Raw genomic sequence first — 20,510 nt, forward strand, 5'->3', positions numbered from 1 at the left:
TCCTGAACGCCAACATCCCGAAGGTAAGTATGCACTATGGGGAGGGTTAGGTTAGGTTTAGGCACCGGGGAGGGAGGGTTAGGTTTAGGGTGCGGGGAGAGGGAAGTTAGGTTTAGGCACTAGGGGGGAGGTTAGGTTTAGGAACCGGGAAGGAAGGGTTAGGGTTAGTGTTAGCATACTTACCTATGGGTGTCAGGATTCTGACTGTCGGGATGCTGCTTTCGAAATTCTGACCAGCGGCTTCCCGACCACCGGCAATCCATACTAGGGATGTGCAGACTCGGATTAGTTCGGATTTTCCCACCAAATTCAGATTTTCCCGCCAAAAATCGGGTCTCAAAAAGAGGCAAAATGTCATCTTTCATGGACAAACATCATCATTCCAGGAGAAAAGTCCATGAAAGATGATGTTTGTCCATGAAAGATGACATTTTGCCTCTTTCTAAGACACAATAAGTGTTATTGATTAAATAATTAAACATGCTATAAAAAGTAGAGATGTGCGCCGACCCCCGTATTTTGGTTTTGGTTTTGGATATGGATTGGTTTTGCCAAAACCTCACCTCCGTGTTTTGTTTTTGTGTTTTGGTTTTGGATCTGGATTTTTTCTTAAAAAATAAAAAAAACTGCTAAAATCACATAAAATTGTCCTTTTTTGTTCCTACAGTATTAATAAACTCAATAACATTTATTTCCACTCGTTTCCAGTCAATTTTGACCACCTCACAGCTCACAATATTGATTTGTTCATCTAGTTTAGGCCAAACTTTGCACCAAGATAGCTGGCTGACTAAGCTAAGCTGCAGGAGTGGGTGGCACAAACTAATGGCAGTTCAACTTCAAACATGGCACATCAGGAAACACTTTTATTATTCAAGAGAGACCTGAGGGAGTATGTATGTAGTTGAAGGTAGGGCAGGAACAGGAAGGGTTGATTGGTAGTAAATTTAATTTTGTTTTTGAATCCCAAAGAAAATTTATGAGGGAGAAGGGGAGGGGAGGAGGCATTTACAAAAAAAATTGTGATAGAGTACATTTACATCAGTCCTTGCCACAGAAGAATCCTTGAGCATGGCTGCTGCTGCTGCTGGGAGTTTATTTTCTCATCCCAGAAGGGGACCAGGAAGAGTGCTTTCCAAAAAAAACTAAACTATTGACTTAAATAATGCTTTGCAAACCTTCTATCAAGGCATTTCCCAACCTCTACAGGGACATAAAAAAAACATAGTTAGTTAGTGGCCTCAAAGTGCCACTTAACCAGCACAGATATGTGGACAAGCGTAAGATCTATGATTTAAGGGCAGGGGTATCCAACCCTGGTCCTCGAGAGCTACCAACAGTGCATGTTTTCCAGGTCTCCTCACAGAATCAAAACTATAATAATTAACTCCACCTGTGGATCTTTCTAAATGTTTTGGTGAGTAATGAATACACCTGTACACCAGCTCGGTCATCTGGAAAATGTGAGCTCTCGAGGACGAGGTTGGCTACCCCTGATTTAAGTCCTTACGTTGTATCTTTCTTGAGAATCCTGTGCCTCCTTCTGCGGCTAGGAGTGGATTTTCTTCCCAGAAGGGGACCCTGAAGAGTGCTTCCAAAAAACAATTGACTTAAATAATCCTTTGCAAACCTTCTGTAAAGGCATTATTCCAACCTGTACAGGGACATTACAAAAAACAGATTTCGTTAGTGGCCTTCAAACTGCTGTTGTTCCCACTGTCCACTTAACCATATGAGATATGTGAACAAGGTTTAAGTCTTAGGTTATGTCTTTATTGGGAATTCTTTCTTGAGCGCCATGCCTGCTTGCTGGGAGTGGATTTATTTTATCCTAGAAGGGGACCAGGAAGCATGCTTTCCAAAAATAAATAAACAATTGACTTAAATAATCCTTTGCAAACCTACTGTTCTGTAAAGGAATTTCCCAACCTGTACAGGGACATTAAAATAACAGAGTTAGTTAGTGGCCTTCAAATTGCCATTGTTCCCACTGTCCACTTCTTAGATATGTGAATATGATGTTAGAATGTACAAGGCCAAAAATTGGATGGACTACACATGGCTGATTGATCAACCATGGCGACTGGATTAGTGTCATAAGGAAGAGGAGGCTGCAAACTGGATGTCATGTTATGAGTTGGCCATATGGGGTATGTTGCTGTTAATGGATCAGGCTGGTTATCATTATAATTTATCAGTGGACACATTATTATTATTATAGTTGTTGTTATTTTGGGTTGCCATCTCCTGAAGGGTGTTTACCAGCAGACAGAGACTACCTACCTATCAGCTAAGGCATAGACACTTCCTGAGGAACAGAGCTCTGTTCTCTGGAGGGAAGCCAAATAGGTGTGAGCCCTTGTTCCAACATCTGAAGCTCTTATCTCTCCACATCATCTATTATAGATGAAAAAAATGTCATGGGGACATCTAGCTCCTCTTTCTGTACCCTGCTCACCCTTTTTGGACAGGAAGTCCAGGATAGATGGTTTGGAAGAAGAAGACCTAGCAACAGATGGGGATGGTCATTATCAAGACCTGGTCCCCCCAGTGGGTGTAGTCTGGGAGGTATTGGTTGGCATGCAGGCAGCAGAATAACAAAGGCCTCCATGTTGTCTGTGCTTACTATTCCGTATTTCAGTATGCAGTTCAGGTAGGAATAAAGTTGGCTACAGAACACAGTAACAGAATCACTGGATGTCTTAGTGCATTCAGGCAAAATACGATCCATGAATTCCCAGACAGATTCCGGACAGGTGAATCATTTGCTTGTAATAATCTTTGGTAATTCCTGACAAAGGTGGGTGTTATAGCCAGACAATTTGAAGGCTGTAACTTTGAATTGCTTTATAGAAAACATGTGAATGAAACCTTTCCACACTGCAGAACATGATGGAGAAATCCCTTGAAGTTCAGCACCTAGAGCATCTTTTTTCATGTTCTCTGAGGCCTCTCCTGACTGTGAAGAAAGATTCTCCATACTGTAGTCTTCCATTGTGACTTTTTAATGGTGATTTCAATGTTGTCCACTGGCTGAGATCCATCTCATCTGAGGGTTGGATTTTCCCCATGCAAATGAGACAATTCACATCCAGAAGGTGACTCTTAAGTTTAGCCGTGGTGTCAGTCTCTCTTTTGTCAGAATTTGCACAATCTTGGTCTTGGGGGCACCATGATGAATCAGACAGATCCTCCAGGGTAAACATCTGATCTAGTGCTGTATCTATTTCTATTAAACCTCTGTGTGTGAGTTAAGCCATCTGCCACTTGTGGTGGAGCTCTTTTTCTGCTTTCTAAATGATCTCCAGACACAACGTAAAACTGAAACCTTAAAATGAAATGTTGCATTTAATGCTCTGTCCCGCTTGTTCTAATAACACACTATAACACACTAGACTTATAATCTTTGCTTTTGTTTAAATTTTTGAATAGAACAGTTTTAGAATTTAGGATGTCTACTCTATATAGGTTTGTAAATAAATATAGGCTTTAGTTTTTTAGAGCATATGACTTTATAAGCTATTAGGATAACATTTCTGCTATGTTTAAGAGTAAAAAAAAGTTTTTGTAACCCAATAACTTAAAAAAAAAAGTTTTCATTGCAATATTCATGCCGCCCCTTGACAGACAGCAGCACAGCACCCCTGCGCAGCTATGCTGATGACAGGTGTTACTAACATGCACACAATAAAAATTGTTTATTTATTATTTTGGGCAGCAGCCCCTCGACAGACAGGAGCACAGCACCCCTGCACACCTACGCCAATGACAGTGACAGTCAGGTGTGGCTGACACGCACACAAAAAATTTGACAAAATAAAGACAATATATTTTTATTTTTTTTCAGCTCCAGAACTTGGGCCCAGAGCACAGATTGATCACGACTGGAGTCGGGCAGCACTAGGTTGCAACTTGTGTTGCTGGTTGGATCTTGCATGTTTAAGCCTAACACGTACAAACACAGACAGTAAAAGATCAAAAAATGACAACTGATTTAAATTTTTTTTCTATGCTCCAGAACTTGGGCCTAGAGCAGCGATTGATCACGACTGGAGTGGGGCAGCACTAGGTTGCAAGTTGCATTGCTGGCTGGATACACGCGCACACACAGACAGTAAAAGATAAAAAAAAAAGACAATTTATTGTTATTTTTTATATTCTCCAGAACTTGGGCCCAGAGCAGCGATTGATCACGACTGGAGTTGGGCAGCACTAGGTTGCAAGTTGCATTGCTGGCTGGATACACGCACACACAGACAGTAAAAGATAAAAAAAAGACAATTTTTTTTATTTTTTTATGCTCCAGAACTTGGGCCCAGAGCACCAATTGATCACGACTGGAGTCGGGCAGCACTAGGTTGCAACTTGCGTTACTGGCTGGATCTTGTGTGGTTAAGCCTAACATGCACACACACACAGAAAAATATTACACTAAAAGACACTTATTTATTTATTTTTTTTACAATATATATTTTAATTTTTTTGGGGGAGTCTAGAACTTGGGCCCAGATGGATGCAGCACCAGCCCAGATGTATTCTGCACCAGCCCAGATGGACACAGCAGACAGCAGAGCATCAGCCCAGAATGGATCAGCACTGCAGCACCCCAGGACACAGCAGACAGCAGAGCACCAGCCCAGAATGGATCAGCACTCAGCAGCACCAGCCCAGCATGGATCAGCAGTGCACCAGCCCAGGACACAGCAGACAGCACAGCACCACTCTCCCGGCCCTACACTACCCACCCTCCCTGTTCAGTCTCCACAGCCGGAGTGAAATGGCATCCGCCGCGTGGTCCCTATATACTACATTGATCATAGAGACATAAGCTCGCGAACCGTGAGATTTCCGACTCTATGGTTTTGCCTCGGTTTCGAGATCCGAGTCAGCCGGGAAACTCCGAGCCTGCTTGGATCTGACTCGGATCTGCAAAATTTGGGTGGGCTCGGTTCTCTGAGAACCAAATCCGCTCATCCCTAATAAAAACTAAATATACACTGTTCCCACTAATTAGGACCACTAGCTACTTACTGATCCACACATCTCCTGTACGGATTGGGTATGGATTAGGGATGTGCAGGCTCTGATTAGTTCAGATTTTCCCACCAAATTCAGATTTTTCCCGCCAAAAATCAGGTCTCAGAAAGAGGCAAAATGTCATCTTTCATGGATTTTATGTGGATCTGAATAGCACTGTATGTGAAAGCTTTAACCCCATTATTCTTGTCTGTCTGTGTGCTCTAGTTATTAAGCCTGAGCATAGTTGTTTGTAGACTGACATGTCTTTATCCAATAATGGATCTACCACTAAATACAAGTCCTCTCTAAGGATTATACTACCCTCTGACATGAATAAAATTTCAGAAAAAGGGGTTTGGTTGGAGCTAAGGACGTACATTATGGCTAAGATAAGAACATGTTGGCAGTGAGAATCTACTGCAATAAGATACCTCCCATCAGGGTCAGTATAAAATTTTGTGGGGCTGAAAAGCAGATCACAGTCACAACCTCACCACACTTACTGCCTGATAATGTAAAAGACGGCACGGAGAGAAAGACCATTAGAATTGGACCCATTTGAAAAACCTAAGAATGAAATATGTTCCCGAATCAATATATAGTCAGAAGCCCTGTTCCAATATCTGGGTTTATCCTAAAATATCATGCATAAAGTCATCCAATACAGTCTAGCCCTTGTCAGGAATTCCACACCTTCATGCCATGCCCAGCTGCCCCGATGCACGATCAGGCTCCTTCATTACTGTGCTTCACAAGAATTGCAACCACACTGCGCTCCCCGGCTGATAATCCAGAAAAGGACTGGCTATATTGGGTGCCCTTAGCAATGACTGGGGGCTCTTAAATTGCATCTCCTGTAAGCAGACTAGGTCCACCCTCATTCCTTTTTGAATAGAAAATAACAATTACTCTTTTTTAGGTGAGTCAATTTCATTCACATTGATGGAAATGATTTTCAAACTTATGGTAAAGTGAAAATACCATTGAAGTACATAAGCACAAGGCAACATTACGAGCAGTTGTCTACTTGCCCTCGTCACAAGGAAAGAGGGAGGAATGGTAGGGTTAGGGAGGAGGAGCAACTTCGACTAAAAAAGTTTCTTACCTGCAAACATCTGAATGGTGAGACTTTGTAATATAGTACATGCAATGTTGAAAAAGAAAAGACACACTGGGGCTGATGCAAAGTGAGAACTAGACCCGTTGAAGCATATGTGCGATTACAGAGTGGAACATATTTTTTGCTTATTAACTTTTTACGACCAGAGATGTGGAATGTGGTGTGAAAGTGATAAATGCTACCTAAAAACTGATTGGTTGCTATGGGCAACTTCACCACTCAGTCCATTCACTACTTGATACAATACCCCCAAGTTTAGTAATAGTATTTTCATGGAAATGATGCCCATGGGGAAATTCATTTGGTGTAGTGGATAGCATCACTGCTTCGCAAACCTGAGGTCTTCAGTTAAATTGTTGATCAAGGCATTATCTGTGTGGAGTTTGTATCTGCTCTCTGTCTTTTTTGTGGGTCTCCTCCCGGCGCCCCAGTTTCCTCCCACACTCCAGGTTAATTAGCCTCTGACATAAAAATTAGGCATAGTGTGTTTGTGTGTCCATGTGATAGGGAATATAGATTGTAAGTTCTACTGGGACAGGGTCTGATGTGAATGAGTGAAATATTCTCTTTGAAGCATTTTATAAATAACTGTTAATAAACAATAATAAATAATGGAGATCAGCAGTTCTGCGGATATACATACAAAAGGAGACGGGAATACAATATGCACCAGCTACACAGTAGGCATAAATACAACATGATGATGGCAAACAGCAACATGACCTCATCAGTTCTCATTGGATCATTTCCGAATCACTAGCACTGCTGAAAATGTTGAGGCTAATGCCGAGTTGTAAGTAAAATATATGTATATTACTTTAACAGAATGTGTACGGAAAAAAGCATATTTTTATTCACACATACGCATGATGCATCCCCCTCCGGGTAGCTACAAGTTACAGGTCCTTATCATCAACATGTACTTGCACCTGCTCTATAATGAAAATATGTTTCCCAACAATTATATACAGTATTTGCATACATGCTGTTCCAAATGGCCCATAGTTGCATAAACATGACCTTAGAGAACTTTGCCTACATATTTTTTAGAAACTATGAGAGTTCCACCCCCCCGTTTCCCAAGGGTGCCTCCAGCACCAGAACTCACAGCATGGGCTGCTTGAAGCAAGTATGAGGAATGAACACTGTGGGGTCCTCAGGCAAAAGCTCTAACTGTTACCAGGCTTCGGCAGGCTGAGCCAGCCACATTATATCAGCTAAATTCGCAGTATGGAATCCTTCTAAAGTGGGCAAGTGGAAAAGTTACATAAAGCAACCAGTCAGCTGCTACTCTAGCATAGAAACATAGAATTCGATGGCAGATAAGAACCACTTGAGCCATCTAGTCCGCCCCATTTTTAAACATATTGTTACCTCAACCCTTATTGATCCTTACTTCTTCTGAAGTATATCTTTATGTCTATCCCATGCATGTTTAAATTGCTCTGCTGTCTTAGCCTCTACCACTTCTGATGGGAGGTTATTCCACTTGTCCAATACCCTTTCTGTGAAGTAATTTATCCTCAAATTTCCCCTAAACCTACCACCCTCCAGTTTCAGAACATGTCCTCTTGTTCTAATACTTCTCTTTCTTTGAAGAATGTCTCTTTCCTTTACCTTGTTAAAACCCTTTATATATTTGAACGTTTCTATCATGTCCCCCCTTTCCTTTCTTTGCTCCAAACTATACATATTAAGATCTTTTCTGGTATGTTTTGTGGTGGAGACCTTGAACCATTTAGTTGCCCTTATTTGTATAGTCTCTAATGTATTGGAGATATGGCCTCCAGAACTGAACACCGTATTCGAGATGATGACATACCAATGACCTATACAGTGGTATTATAACTTCTTTCTTTCTGCTACTGATTCCTTTTCCTATGCAACTAAGCATCTGACTTGCCTTCCTCATTGCTTTGTTTCAATGTTTGTTTGCCTTTAAGTCATCTGAAATAGTGACTCCTAGATCCCTTTCCTCTGCAGTAGTTTCCAGTATAGTGCCATTAATACTATATTGGGCCTTTGGATTTTTGATACCCGTGCATGATCTTGCATTTTTTGTCATTAAACTGTAGTTGCCATGTTCTTGACCATTCCTCTAGTCTACCTAGATCATCAATCATTTGTTTTACCCCTCCTGGTTTGTCTACCCTGTTGCATACCTTTGTGTTATCTGCAAAAAGGCATAGATTCCCTTCAATGCCATTTGCAATGTCACAAATAAAGATATTAAAAAGCACTGGTCCAAGTACAGATCCCTGAGGTACTCCACTGGTAACATTTCCCTCTTGAGACTGCACTCCGTTTACTACAACTCTCTGTTTCCTATCCTGCAGCCATGATCTTATCCCTTCAACTATCTTTGTATCCAATCCCATGCTTTCCTGTTTATTTAACAGTCTGCAATGTGGAACAGTGTCAAAAGCCTTACTAAAGTCCAGATAAGCTATATCTATGGCTACCCCTTTATCTATTTCCTTAGTCACCCAGTCAAAAAAGTCAATAAGATTTGTTTGACATGATCTCCCCCCAGTAAATCCATGCTGTTTGGGATCCTGCAAATTGCTGGATTTGAGATAATCTGTGACTCTTTCTTTTAAGAGTGTTTCCATCAATTTCCCTATTACTGTAGTAAGGCTCACTGGTCAGTAGTTGCTTGACTCTTCCTTGCTTCCACTTTTGTGCAGTGGGACAACATTTGCTCTCTCCAGTCCTCTGGAATTACTCCAGTAGCTAGTGACTGGTTGAATAATTCTGTTAATGGTGTTACCAGCACCCCTTTAAGCTTTTTTAGTATCCTTGGATGTATCCCATCTAGCCCCATTGATTTATCCACTTTCAGTTTTGAGAGTTCTGTTAGGAACTTCTCCTCTGTAAATGTGCTTGTTCCTACCTAATTTTTCTGATTACCTGCAACTTAACTGTGGCCCTTTGCCCTCTCTCTCAGTAGTGATTACTGAACAAAAATAATTATTAAGATGATCAGTTATTACATTATCTCCCTCAACAAGACTCCCTCTTTCTGTCTTTAGTCTTTTTATTCCACCTTTTGTTTTTCTCCTTTTGCTTATATACTTAAAAAAGTTTTGCCCCCTTTACCCACTGACTGTGCCATTTTCTCCTCAGCTTTTGCCTTTGCACATATGATTACTTTCTTAGCCTCCTTCTGTTTTATAAGATACACCTCTTTATCTTCATTATTTTGCGTCTGCTTATATTTCCTAAAGGCCATCGTTTTTGCTTTCACAATACTTGCTACCTCTTTCCAAAACCACACTGGCTTCCTTTTCCATGTGGTTTTCCTAACGCTTCCTTTTCCTTGTGGTTTTCCTAACCCTTTTGATACAAAGGTCTGTTGCCGTTAATATTGCACTTTTTAAATTTTCCCACCTCTCTTGCACTCCTTTCAAGTTCCTCCACTCTGCCAAAAAATTGCATACTCATCAGCCTTCCTAAAATCTAACACCTTTGTTTTTGTCATCATCATTCATCTACTACATGCTATAAAATGGTAGCTAGAAGCTGAATGGTTTCTATGGGGCAACTTCTCCTCTTAAGAGGTCACATACATCCCCCCATGGTGATAGAAGATTCATCACATTGTTTGATGGACTTTACAACAAGAAAGTTATTAGCAACTACAATAAGTAAATAGATTAATTGACATTATTCATCCATTGATATTAATCTAATTTTCTTAATTCTCAATTGCCTTCATGAACCTATTGTTACTATGAAAGCCATATCTACTGTATATTTCTGTAAGGGAAGCTCAACAACTTTATTGGTTTTCTTAAATATCAGAGCCAGTTGGAGCCCAAACTGTAGGTTGTGCTAGAAGATTATATAAGTGCCCATTTATGATATGATTGATAAGTAATTAAGTGACTTTGTAAGTGTCTTAGTACCTCCTTGAAATGAGACAATCTTACTAAATATTGAAGCCAAAGGGCTTGGATCACTGGAGAGGGTTTTACATTACAGCATGTAAACTGAGGACCTGGTGACAGGAACGTCAATTTCAGAAGAGAATTTTGGCCAACCTTGCTTAGTGCTGAAAAGCTGTATTCACAAACCTTCAATGCGTCTTCTTGTGGCATGTCACAACTCTTGGAATACCAATACATAAACCCTTTGCTAAATAATCTGTTTGGGAGCTTAGAACTTAAAGCCGCATACACACTAGACGATTTTTATGAACGACATAAATGATAACGATATCGTTCAACATTATATCATTCATATCGTGCAGTGTGTATGAGCCTTAAGAATCCAATGAATATGAGAAAACTGCATATGCTAACATTGCTCTTAGCTGAGTACAGAAGTCCAGCTCAGTTGTAACTACAACTCAGAATTAGGGGCCTATTCATCAACACTAAAATAACGATTTTAAGGACATTTTCCTTAATTACCATTTTTTTTGTATTCATTAACACACTAAACACAGTCCATCTGTGTTACTTGTAGAAATTAAAGCTATTCATCAAATGACTGTAGATGGTGTTACATTACACTAGGATGTGCGCCAACCCCTGTGTTTTGGTTTTGGATCTGTATCTCCTTCAAGGTTTTGGATCTGGATTTGGTTTTGCAAACCACCCTCAAGTGTTTTGGTTTTGGTTTTGGATCTGGATTTTTTAAATACAAAAGAGAGAAAAAGTTTTAAAAACAGCTAAAATCATGTAAATTATGCAATCCAAAACCCAAAATTCGGATTTAAAATCTGAATTCTGAATCGCAAAAAGATCAGAACCGTGACCCGGATTAACCCAGATCTCCTCAGGAGAGTAGAACCGTGACTCGGAATTTACCCGGATTCACAAAATTTGTGTGGATTCGGATTTCTGGAGAACCGAACCACACATCTCTCTCACTCTCAGGTGGCGTACAGTGGGTTATACGTACCTGCTTTCAGCTCCGTCGCTCCCTGGTCCCTCCTCCGGCTCCGGCTGCTGCTCTGACTGTGTTCTCCCGGCAGAATACAGTAAAGTAAAAAAAAATATTCAGACGGGAGGTCGGGGTCTGTGGCTGCAGCCTGTTACAGGCAGCCAGGTAGGTGGGAGAGGGTAGCAGAGTGGGGGCTGAGCAGAGGGGGGGCTGAGCGGAGGGGCAGTTGGGGGGGACACAGAATTACAGCAGCTATAATCAGTGCTGTGCATGCGCCGCTGTTGTGAGCGTAGCGGTGCCTGCGCAGCACTGATTATAGCTGCGGTAAGGTAGAGCTGGCAGGGAAAAGTATCTATTTTCTGAAAAGCTGTCATTGCAAAAATGACAGCTTTTCAGAATAGATAGTTATGGAGAGGAGGAATGATTAATTCCTCTGGTAATTAGGTAGAACTGCATGTGACTTCTAAACCTAATTACCTCAATCGAATTTTATAGTGTTGATGAATAGGCCCCTCAGTCCCTTAGTCTTCTATCAGTACAAAGTACCAAGGGCCAAAACAGTGAACAGTGGAGTACTGTACTGTATATTGATTGGTCTGATCAATCCTGATTGGAAGAATATGGGCCTGATTCAAATGTGGATGCAATGCCGATATTTACTCAGTTGAGTGATTATCAGTCGACTATACATGTGTCACGGTCACACTGCGCATCCGCTAAGGTACCTTTGCAATGCCACTTGCTGTGAGGATTTAATCACTAAGTGATTGACATTCAGGGACTATTTGGGGGAGGTTACGTGGAGTGGAGGCAAAGACGCAGGCGTGTCATGACCATTTTCGGGGTGTGTATCTGCCTACATCTGCGATCCCATACACAGAAAATATGGAGCCAGCGCCTCAGTTCCCTCAGCCATACTGCCCAACCACATGGTTATTCAGATGGTCGATTATCAAAGGATCTGCCATCACCACTGCATCTTTGTACGCAGTTGCTTGGATTTGCGTAGCCACCGGTGGGCGTATCAATACATTTCAAGATGGCTACAGCATTAACATATTTCTGCACAGCAGCTGCGATCACATTAGCGACCACATCTGAATCAGGCCCTATGATAATAACTGTAAATCCATTGGATTAGACTGACTTTCTTGTACACATTGGTAGCACAACCAGGTTGGGTATGATATCTCGACAGTCATAATATTGACAGTCATCATTTCGACATTCATCATGTAGACCAGTGATGAAATGTTGAAAAGTTAGAATGTCGACATATCGTCCCTGGTGGCCCAGCGGTGCCTTACCACCAATGATTCCAGCTGTGTTTTCCTGGTCCCGGCTATCATGGGACTGAGACTTCCGGGTCAGACCTCCAATCCTCCATCGTTCCATTCAGTATTTCTCTCCTATCCCTAACTCTAATCCCTGACTTCCACCCACATCCTAACCCTAATCCTGCCACCCACAGACATTCCATATGTCGGCATTCTGAGAATGGTGACATATTGATAACATTTTAGCAATGTCGACATCATACCTGATGGCATTGTGGTGTTGACATTATCATTGTCAACATTGTCTATCTTTTGACTACATCCCATCTTCCCTGTACTGCACTATTGACAGGGAAGTAAAATTTTGAAGGGTCTGCGCTGATTAGTGGCCATAACAGCACCAATTATCTTGGCTATGAACTACTTCTGAGTCACAGGCAGTCTTCATAACTGGTGCTGGCAAAAAATACATTAAAGAGGGGGACATGTACCTGGGGTCTCCCTCTCTTGAGGGGGGGGGCACAGATCAGGTATTCCCTGAACAGGTGCATGACTGCCACTCTAAGGCATGTGGCAATGCACACAACAGATCCATGAGTAACTGGTCTTGGGGGCCCCATGAGAGAGCATTTAACTTCTGTATGTCTGTACCCACCCTCACCTCTTCATTCTCTTTTCTCCTCCTTCCCCATCTTCCATTCCATTGGCAGGGCCTATAACTGTTCACTGCACAGTCTGGAAGAAAGCAGAAGGCAAAGTGAGTCGCTGTGATGCATCTGGCGCTGACACAGATTTGCATGCAAGTCCATTTTGCGGACAGATCTTGCATGTTTTACCAAATGTACACATCTATGGGCGATACAGAGTCATACCCGACTCAGTCATTCCTCCACTTGCAACAGAGGGGTGTATTTTGGTTGTAACAGAAAGTTCACAAATGCAGACATTAATCTGATTTCAGATAGATTTCTTGAACCAGGCACAGTGATGGTGCAAGTGCACATAGATAATGATCACAGCTGTGAAACTAAGCACCTCATTCAGAGCCGCTCGCAAAAAGCGTGAGTGCGCAATGCACAACCATCGACCCGCTTGCGAGCGCATAAGTGCCCTAAGTGTATAGATAAAGACAATGCATTTGCATACTGTAAATGCTCTCTGCCCCCTCCACTGTGTGTCTGCCTCAGCCTACAGTTGTTTCTATATGTAACTTTCCCTTTGCTGGTCTCCATATGCAGTTGTGGACCACTGTTGACCCACAGAGTTTAAGTGAGACCCCACCACCCCCATCCCAAATTGATGTGCTACAGATCACTTATATTGTTGGTTCCATAAAGCAAAGCCTGACATTTTAAAGTTACACAACACAAGTTACATCATTATAACCTGCATCACTAAACCCGTCCAGATCTTGCCATTGTCTTATGTAAAATGTTGGACTTGCACATCCATACAAATAGCCTACAGTACTCAAATAGAAATCTCACCAGTGCTTGTGTAATCTCTACATTGCTCCTCTGTCCATAACTGACCCTCATGGTTTGTCACACGAACCAGTACTTGGAAAATCCAGAAAAACATCCTAAAGGCTAATGTGTATCTTGTGTATAGATCACATAACCTTAAACCTAAAATAAAATAATGACACAGAGACAGGAACTGGCATTAAAAAATATTAGCTACTTATTGAGAAATCAACATATTAAAAGATTGTAAAGATAGCATGGTGGCAAGAAAGGATTGCCAATAATCACCGCAGTCCAGCAATGCATCAACATAAACACACAACCATGCATTGCGGGCAGAGTCCAGCCTATGTGTGCTTTCGGCACAAAAACTAATGTGTATCCAACTCTACTTTGCAACATAACAAGTCACCTGGAAAGGTGTAGTACTGCCCCCTGTAGGGTGGTTCAGACTTCAATCAAGATGAGCGCACCCAAAACAAAGCAACTGCACCTGAGCTGAATGACCTGCTGTTCTTCCCCGCAATCAGCAAATAGCCAACAACCAACCAAACAAAAACGAAAGGGTTGGAGAGAGGACAAATTCTTCACAAAGATCCTTATAATCATGTCACCTAAACTTAAATACTTATACTATAATTGCACCCTTAAACAACCTAACAGGATAGTATTAACCCATGTGATCTCACACAATCCACCTCATAACCTCGTGGTTTAACCCATGAAAGGCATACTCTGCTTTCTGGGGGTTTTTTTCATACAGATCAATGGCTCATAATTTTAGATGTGCTCTAGCTTCAGTCACCGTGCAGTTAAAAACACTACACAGCATTAGGCCAATGCTAAATCTTAAGTGCCTTTGTGAACATAGTGGAAACAACAGCCCACCCCACTAGTTCCCTTTTCAACCTATCTGCTCTTCTCAGGCCATAGCCAAAGTATAATGATCTGTATACATACAGTATATAAGGAATATACATTTAGTATATTTGGACACTGATATGATTTTTGTTATTTTAGCTGTTTACCAAAACATCTTCAAGTTACAGTTGTATAATGAATATGGTTTTAAAGTGCGGATGATCAGGTTTAATTTGGGAGTGTTCACATCCAATTTGGAGGAAGGGTTTAGGAACTAAAGCTGTTTAATATGTAGTCCCCTCTTTATCAAGGGATGAAAGTAATTGAACAACTGACTCATTAGCTGTGTCGTGGACAGGTGTGGGCTATTCTTTCATTATTTCTTTATCAATTAAACAGATGAAATGTCTGGAGTTGATTCCAAGTGTGGTATTTGCATTTGGAAGCTGTAGCTGTGAATCCGCAACATGTGGTCAAAGGAGGTCTCACTGCAAGTGACATAGGCCATCCTTAGGCTGCAAAAACAAAAAAAGTCTATCAAAGAAATATCGGGAACCTTAACAGTGGCCAAATTAACAGTTTGGCACATTCTGAGAAAAAAAGAATACATCGGTGAGCTCGGCAACACAAGAAGGCAAGGAGGTCCACAGAAGACAATAGTGATGGATGATTGTAGGCTCCTTGCCTTGGTAAAGAAAAGGTCCTTAACATTAATCAGCCAAGTGAAGGACACTCTTCAGGAGGTAGGCATATTATTAAATCTACCATAAAGAGAAGACTACACGGGAGCAAATACAGAAGTGCAAACCATTCATAAGCCTCGGGAATAGAAAGGCCAGATTAGACTTTGCTGGAACAGCATTCTGTGGACAGATCAAACTAAGATCAACCTGTACCAGATTCATGCTAAGAAAAATGTATGGAGAAGGCTTGGAATGGCTCATGATCCAAAGCATACCACATCATCTGTAAAAACCGGTGGAGGCAGTGTGATGGCATCGGCATGCATGGCTTTAAATGGGACTGGGTCCTAGTGTTTATTGATGATGTGACAGAACACAGAAGCAGGCGGATGAATTCTGAAGTCTATATGGATATACTGTCTGCTCAAATTCAAAAAAATTGATTGGATGGTGCTTCACAGTACAGATGAACAATGACCCAAAACATATTGCAAAAGCAACCCAGTCGTTTTTTTTAACTCAAAGACGTGGAATATTCTGCAATGGCCGAATCAATCACCTGATTACAACTTCATTGAGCATGCATTTCACTTGCTGAAGGCAAAATTAAAGACTCATGAACAAACAAAATCTGAAGAAAGCCTCAGTAAAGGCCTGGAAAAGCATAAGAAAGGAGGAAACCCAACATTTGGTGATGTATATAGGTTTCAGATTTCTTGCAGTCATTGCCTGCAAAGGATTCTCGACAAAGTATTAAAAATGAACATTTTATATATGAGTATATTAATAAGTCCAATTACATTTGAGCTCCTGAAAATAGGGGACTGTGAATAAAAAATATTGAAATTCCTAAACATAGCATACAATATTTCTGCTCAACCACTTGAATTAAAGCTGAAAGTCTGCACTTCAACTGCATATTCATTGCTCAATTTCAAAACCATTGTGGTGGCGTACAGAGCCAAAATTATGAAAATTGTGTCAGTGTCCAAATATATATGGACCTAAATGTACGTACAAAGCACAAAGATAGCAAATGGCCTTTCAGTGTTCTTTTCTGTTGTTCATACTAATGGGTAACGAGGTCACTAATATACTTGCTAACAGATCTCCAGGACATCTGATCTGTATACCTTGATTAAAAAAAAGTATTACAGCAAATAGAAAACACAAACAGACTTATTCAATAAACATTTTAATAAATGAAACATTTTCTTATCAAACCGTTTTGTATATGTAGTCAATCTAGACTCTGTAATCATTCCAATCCCAATGCATTAACACAATAAAATGATTCAAATAAAAAAATTAACAATAAAAATAAGCAAATGCACAGTCCTTGTTTCTTATCTAATTCTAGTACAAAGTGCACTATGGCAGAATCTCAGAGTATGGTCCAATAAGTTAGAGACATAGTACAGCAAATTACTTTTGTCTGTTTTGTTGTTGTTTATGTTTTATAAAAAATTACAAAAAGTTGTTTGAAATGCGTTTCAGAAAATGAAGATAACTTGGCCAGGTCTTATTACCCAGCAATAAGCTTATTTCTGTTGTACAAGCTTTAAGAAGTCCAGAAATTGTTACAGGATGTACAGAAGTTCAACAAATCCTTAAAAAGTGCTTTTAATGAGGTAATTTTATATCAACCAATTATAGTTTTGAATACTATTTCAGCAATTATTCTTGTACATATACAATCTTGTACATCTACAATATACATGCCATCATTAGAAATATAAAACTGCTTAGTAGCTCTAGAAACCAGATTTGGGTTAATGTGAAAAGAATTCCATGTTTAGTACTTTAGCTACAATGGATAAAATATAAAATAGGTCTCTGTTATTTTGTTTTCAACATGCTATAATCAAATAAGGGGTACTCATGCCAACACACATTTCTCAAATGTAACATTTTTTTGTTCAAAGAGTCTGTTCACAAGCAGGGATTTGTATTACTGTTCTGTAGCTATGTCTAGATTACACTGTAAGTATGTTCTTCTTAGATTGAGAATAGACTTCTAATCGCATTAAGTTCTATGCAACATTTCGTAGTATCAGTTAACTCTTCAAAACTTTTTTGCTAACAAGTGTATAATTATTAAAACACAAAAACATTTAGAGCAATCACAAAATATCTCCTACATATAATTATGATCCAGACCATTAATTAATTTGCGCTGCTGCCCTTAAAAACTGCAGCTGTGTGGAATCTGCAATTAGTAATGAATTAATAGGGAGTGAAAACTCAAAGATAAGATTTATAAATAATCTTATACAGCAATGGATAGGACATCTGATTAGACCAAATAATTAAACTCTAAAAATACTTCTAAATATTTTAATGTTTAAAAGAATTACAGTAAAGGTTATTAGACAAATACAAGTTCAATGCATCTATACAAATTCAATATAACTGCATCTGTGATTTAATAATATAAATATTAAACAATTAAGGTTATCTTTAGGCACATGGAGTAAACTGATTTATTTATATTGTATTAAAATTGGATTATGTTGTTTAATATGTTTTACAATAACACTTTATACTTCTGACATATGCTTAAGTGCTTCCCTAGGTTGTTCTCTTTGCATAACATCATTAACAATACCTATTTAGTGATGGGGTTGAGGTAGATTTCTAAAAATGGTAGCATTTATCATTTAAGGTTATATTATCGCTATTTTATTTATAGTATGTTATCATTTAACATAATTGTGTTGATTGTGTCTAAATACAGTAGAGTGTTAATTTGGAAAGGTTCTTCATTGTTTATACAGTCTAATTGTTTGTGCAGTGTAATATAAGTTTGGTCTAGTGCCTGCAATCAAAATATTATTAATATTGATAAAAGCTAAATCTTTGCATACCTTAATAAACGTGACAGTCATTATTAAATTTTTATCAGGATATCTCATTTTCCACGTGTGCTGCTCAGCAGGAGACAGACATGTGTCGTGCTGTTGGAAGTACCCACCGTGGAAAGAGCTGACTGCCCTTCCTGTTTTACTATCAGACATACATGAGTCATTTTCTCCACGTGTAACAGACTGTGTATCGTGCAGATAATCCAGCTGTGGAAAAATATGTGATGGGAGATCAATCTGCATAATCTCTGTATTCCATTTTAGGCTAGTGGTGTAATTGCTTTGGGTAGTTAACTACACATTGTAGTTACGAACATTGAAAATTATGATCCAGAATGCTCTATCACTAATAGGGTTCTTCACCTATTTCTAAAATCAGCCTTAATATACTAGAACATGCTTGCCTAAGTTTGAAAAAGCATTTCAGGGAGATTGCAAATACAACATCTACATACGTGGCGATGAAGAGGACGTGTTCCGCATTGTCTGAGATGTCTGTCATAAAATTGGCCTACATGCAACTGATAGTGAGCCCCAAAGTAGTTACATAGTAAAGAGCTCTGAGGTTTCTTTACTTACTACCGATTTATAGAACAGCTAGATAATGGGGGTAAGTTCGAAATGTTACTTTAGGCTGTGCTTTGACCCATGTATTTCAGTTTTGCAAACTATACGTAGTTGTTACAAAAAATCTGCAGTGGTCACAGAAAGAGCCTACAGAGATGGCCATTAAGTCTGCTTTTTAGCCGAAGACTTAGCCCTCTAACCCAAGATTTTTACCATAGGCATGATATTGCATTTTAAAAAAGAGATGTGCGGTTCGGTTCTCCAGAAATCCGAATTTACCCAAATTACGTGAATCTGGACAAATCCGATTTGCGGTTCTGATCTCCTGAGGAGATCCGGACAGATTCGAGTTGCGGTTCTGATCTTCCCACGGTTCGGAATTCGAATTTTCAATCAGAATTTAGTTTTTCAGATTGCAAAATTTACATGATTTTAGTTGTTTTTAAAAACCTTTCATCAATTTAAAAAAAAAAATCCAGATCCAAAACCAAAACACTTAAGGGTGGTTTTGCAAAACCATAACACGAAGATGAATCCAGATCCAAAACCAAAACTAAAACATGGGGGTCAGCGCACATCTCTAAATTTAAATATGCTGCACTCTACTAACTTGCTTCTTAGAATCTTAAATGACCACCAACATTTCTCTTCCTTCCACCAGTTTCATGCAATTTGTCACAAATCCCCAGTAATAGAGCTCATATCCTTGGCCACAGATCTCATGTAATGCAGCACACACTTCCTGCATTGAAACACACCTGCACTGTAATGCAACACACATGCCCTATAATGGAGAACACAACTCAGTAGACCAGCACACTTCCTTATGTAGCCATCAGTATCCAGGATAGCGGCGGCCATTTTCTTATAGCACGCATCCTCCTTATTCTTCTCCCTATTGTTTCCTCCAATGTGGGTGGAGAGAGATATGATGACATCATCACAATATTTTACTCACCCAGCGAGGCTTAGCGAGAAGGGGGATAGCTAGACTCTCTGGGAAGTCAAAGAGAAGACCCACTATTTCAGGGAGTCTCCCTGATATTCAGGGAGAGTCAGCCAGTATGTACTAGATGCAGGAAAAAAATAAGATAGAAAATATTTTACATAACTTGTCACATGTTTATCTATACAGTTAAGAAATACAGCTAACATGAAGAGGACTGGTCAGATGTTCTCATAAGGAAAGGGAAATAGGGAGGTACTGCAGGGGTAAACAGCTACTGGTTTTGGTATAGTTTGTGTTTTGTGTCAGCAAAGTACTGCAGCATTAGTTTTGTTTTTCTCAATTCAGATTGATCTGAATTTTAGTCTTTTGGGGGGCCTCTTCTATTAATATAAAATATATATTAATTAATATAAAAGGTTTTTAAAGTGGAAGTGGCTTAGTTCTAATTAGAGATGTGCGGTACGGTTCTCCAGAAATCCAAATCCACCCGAATTTTGTGAAACCGGGTAAATCTGGGTCGCGGTTCTGATCTTTCTGCGGTTCGGAATTCGGATTTTAAATCCGAATTTCGGGTTTTGGATTGCATAAATTACATTTAGCTGTTTTTAAAACTTTTTATCTATTTTTTATTGAAAAAGTCCAGATCCAATAAAAAAAAGTAAAAAAAAAAATCAAGATCTGAAACCTTGAAGGAGATACAGATCCAAAACCAAAACCGAAACCAAAATACGGGGGTCGACGCCCATCCCTATTTCTAATATTTAGCCAGAATATAATTGAAGGTGGACTGAGATCATTCTGTTTTAAGGCTAAA

Source organism: Taudactylus pleione, unplaced genomic scaffold (assembly GCF_031769625.1).
Source record: "Taudactylus pleione unplaced genomic scaffold, aTauple2 ptg000128l, whole genome shotgun sequence".
NCBI lineage: Eukaryota > Metazoa > Chordata > Amphibia > Anura > Myobatrachidae > Taudactylus > Taudactylus pleione.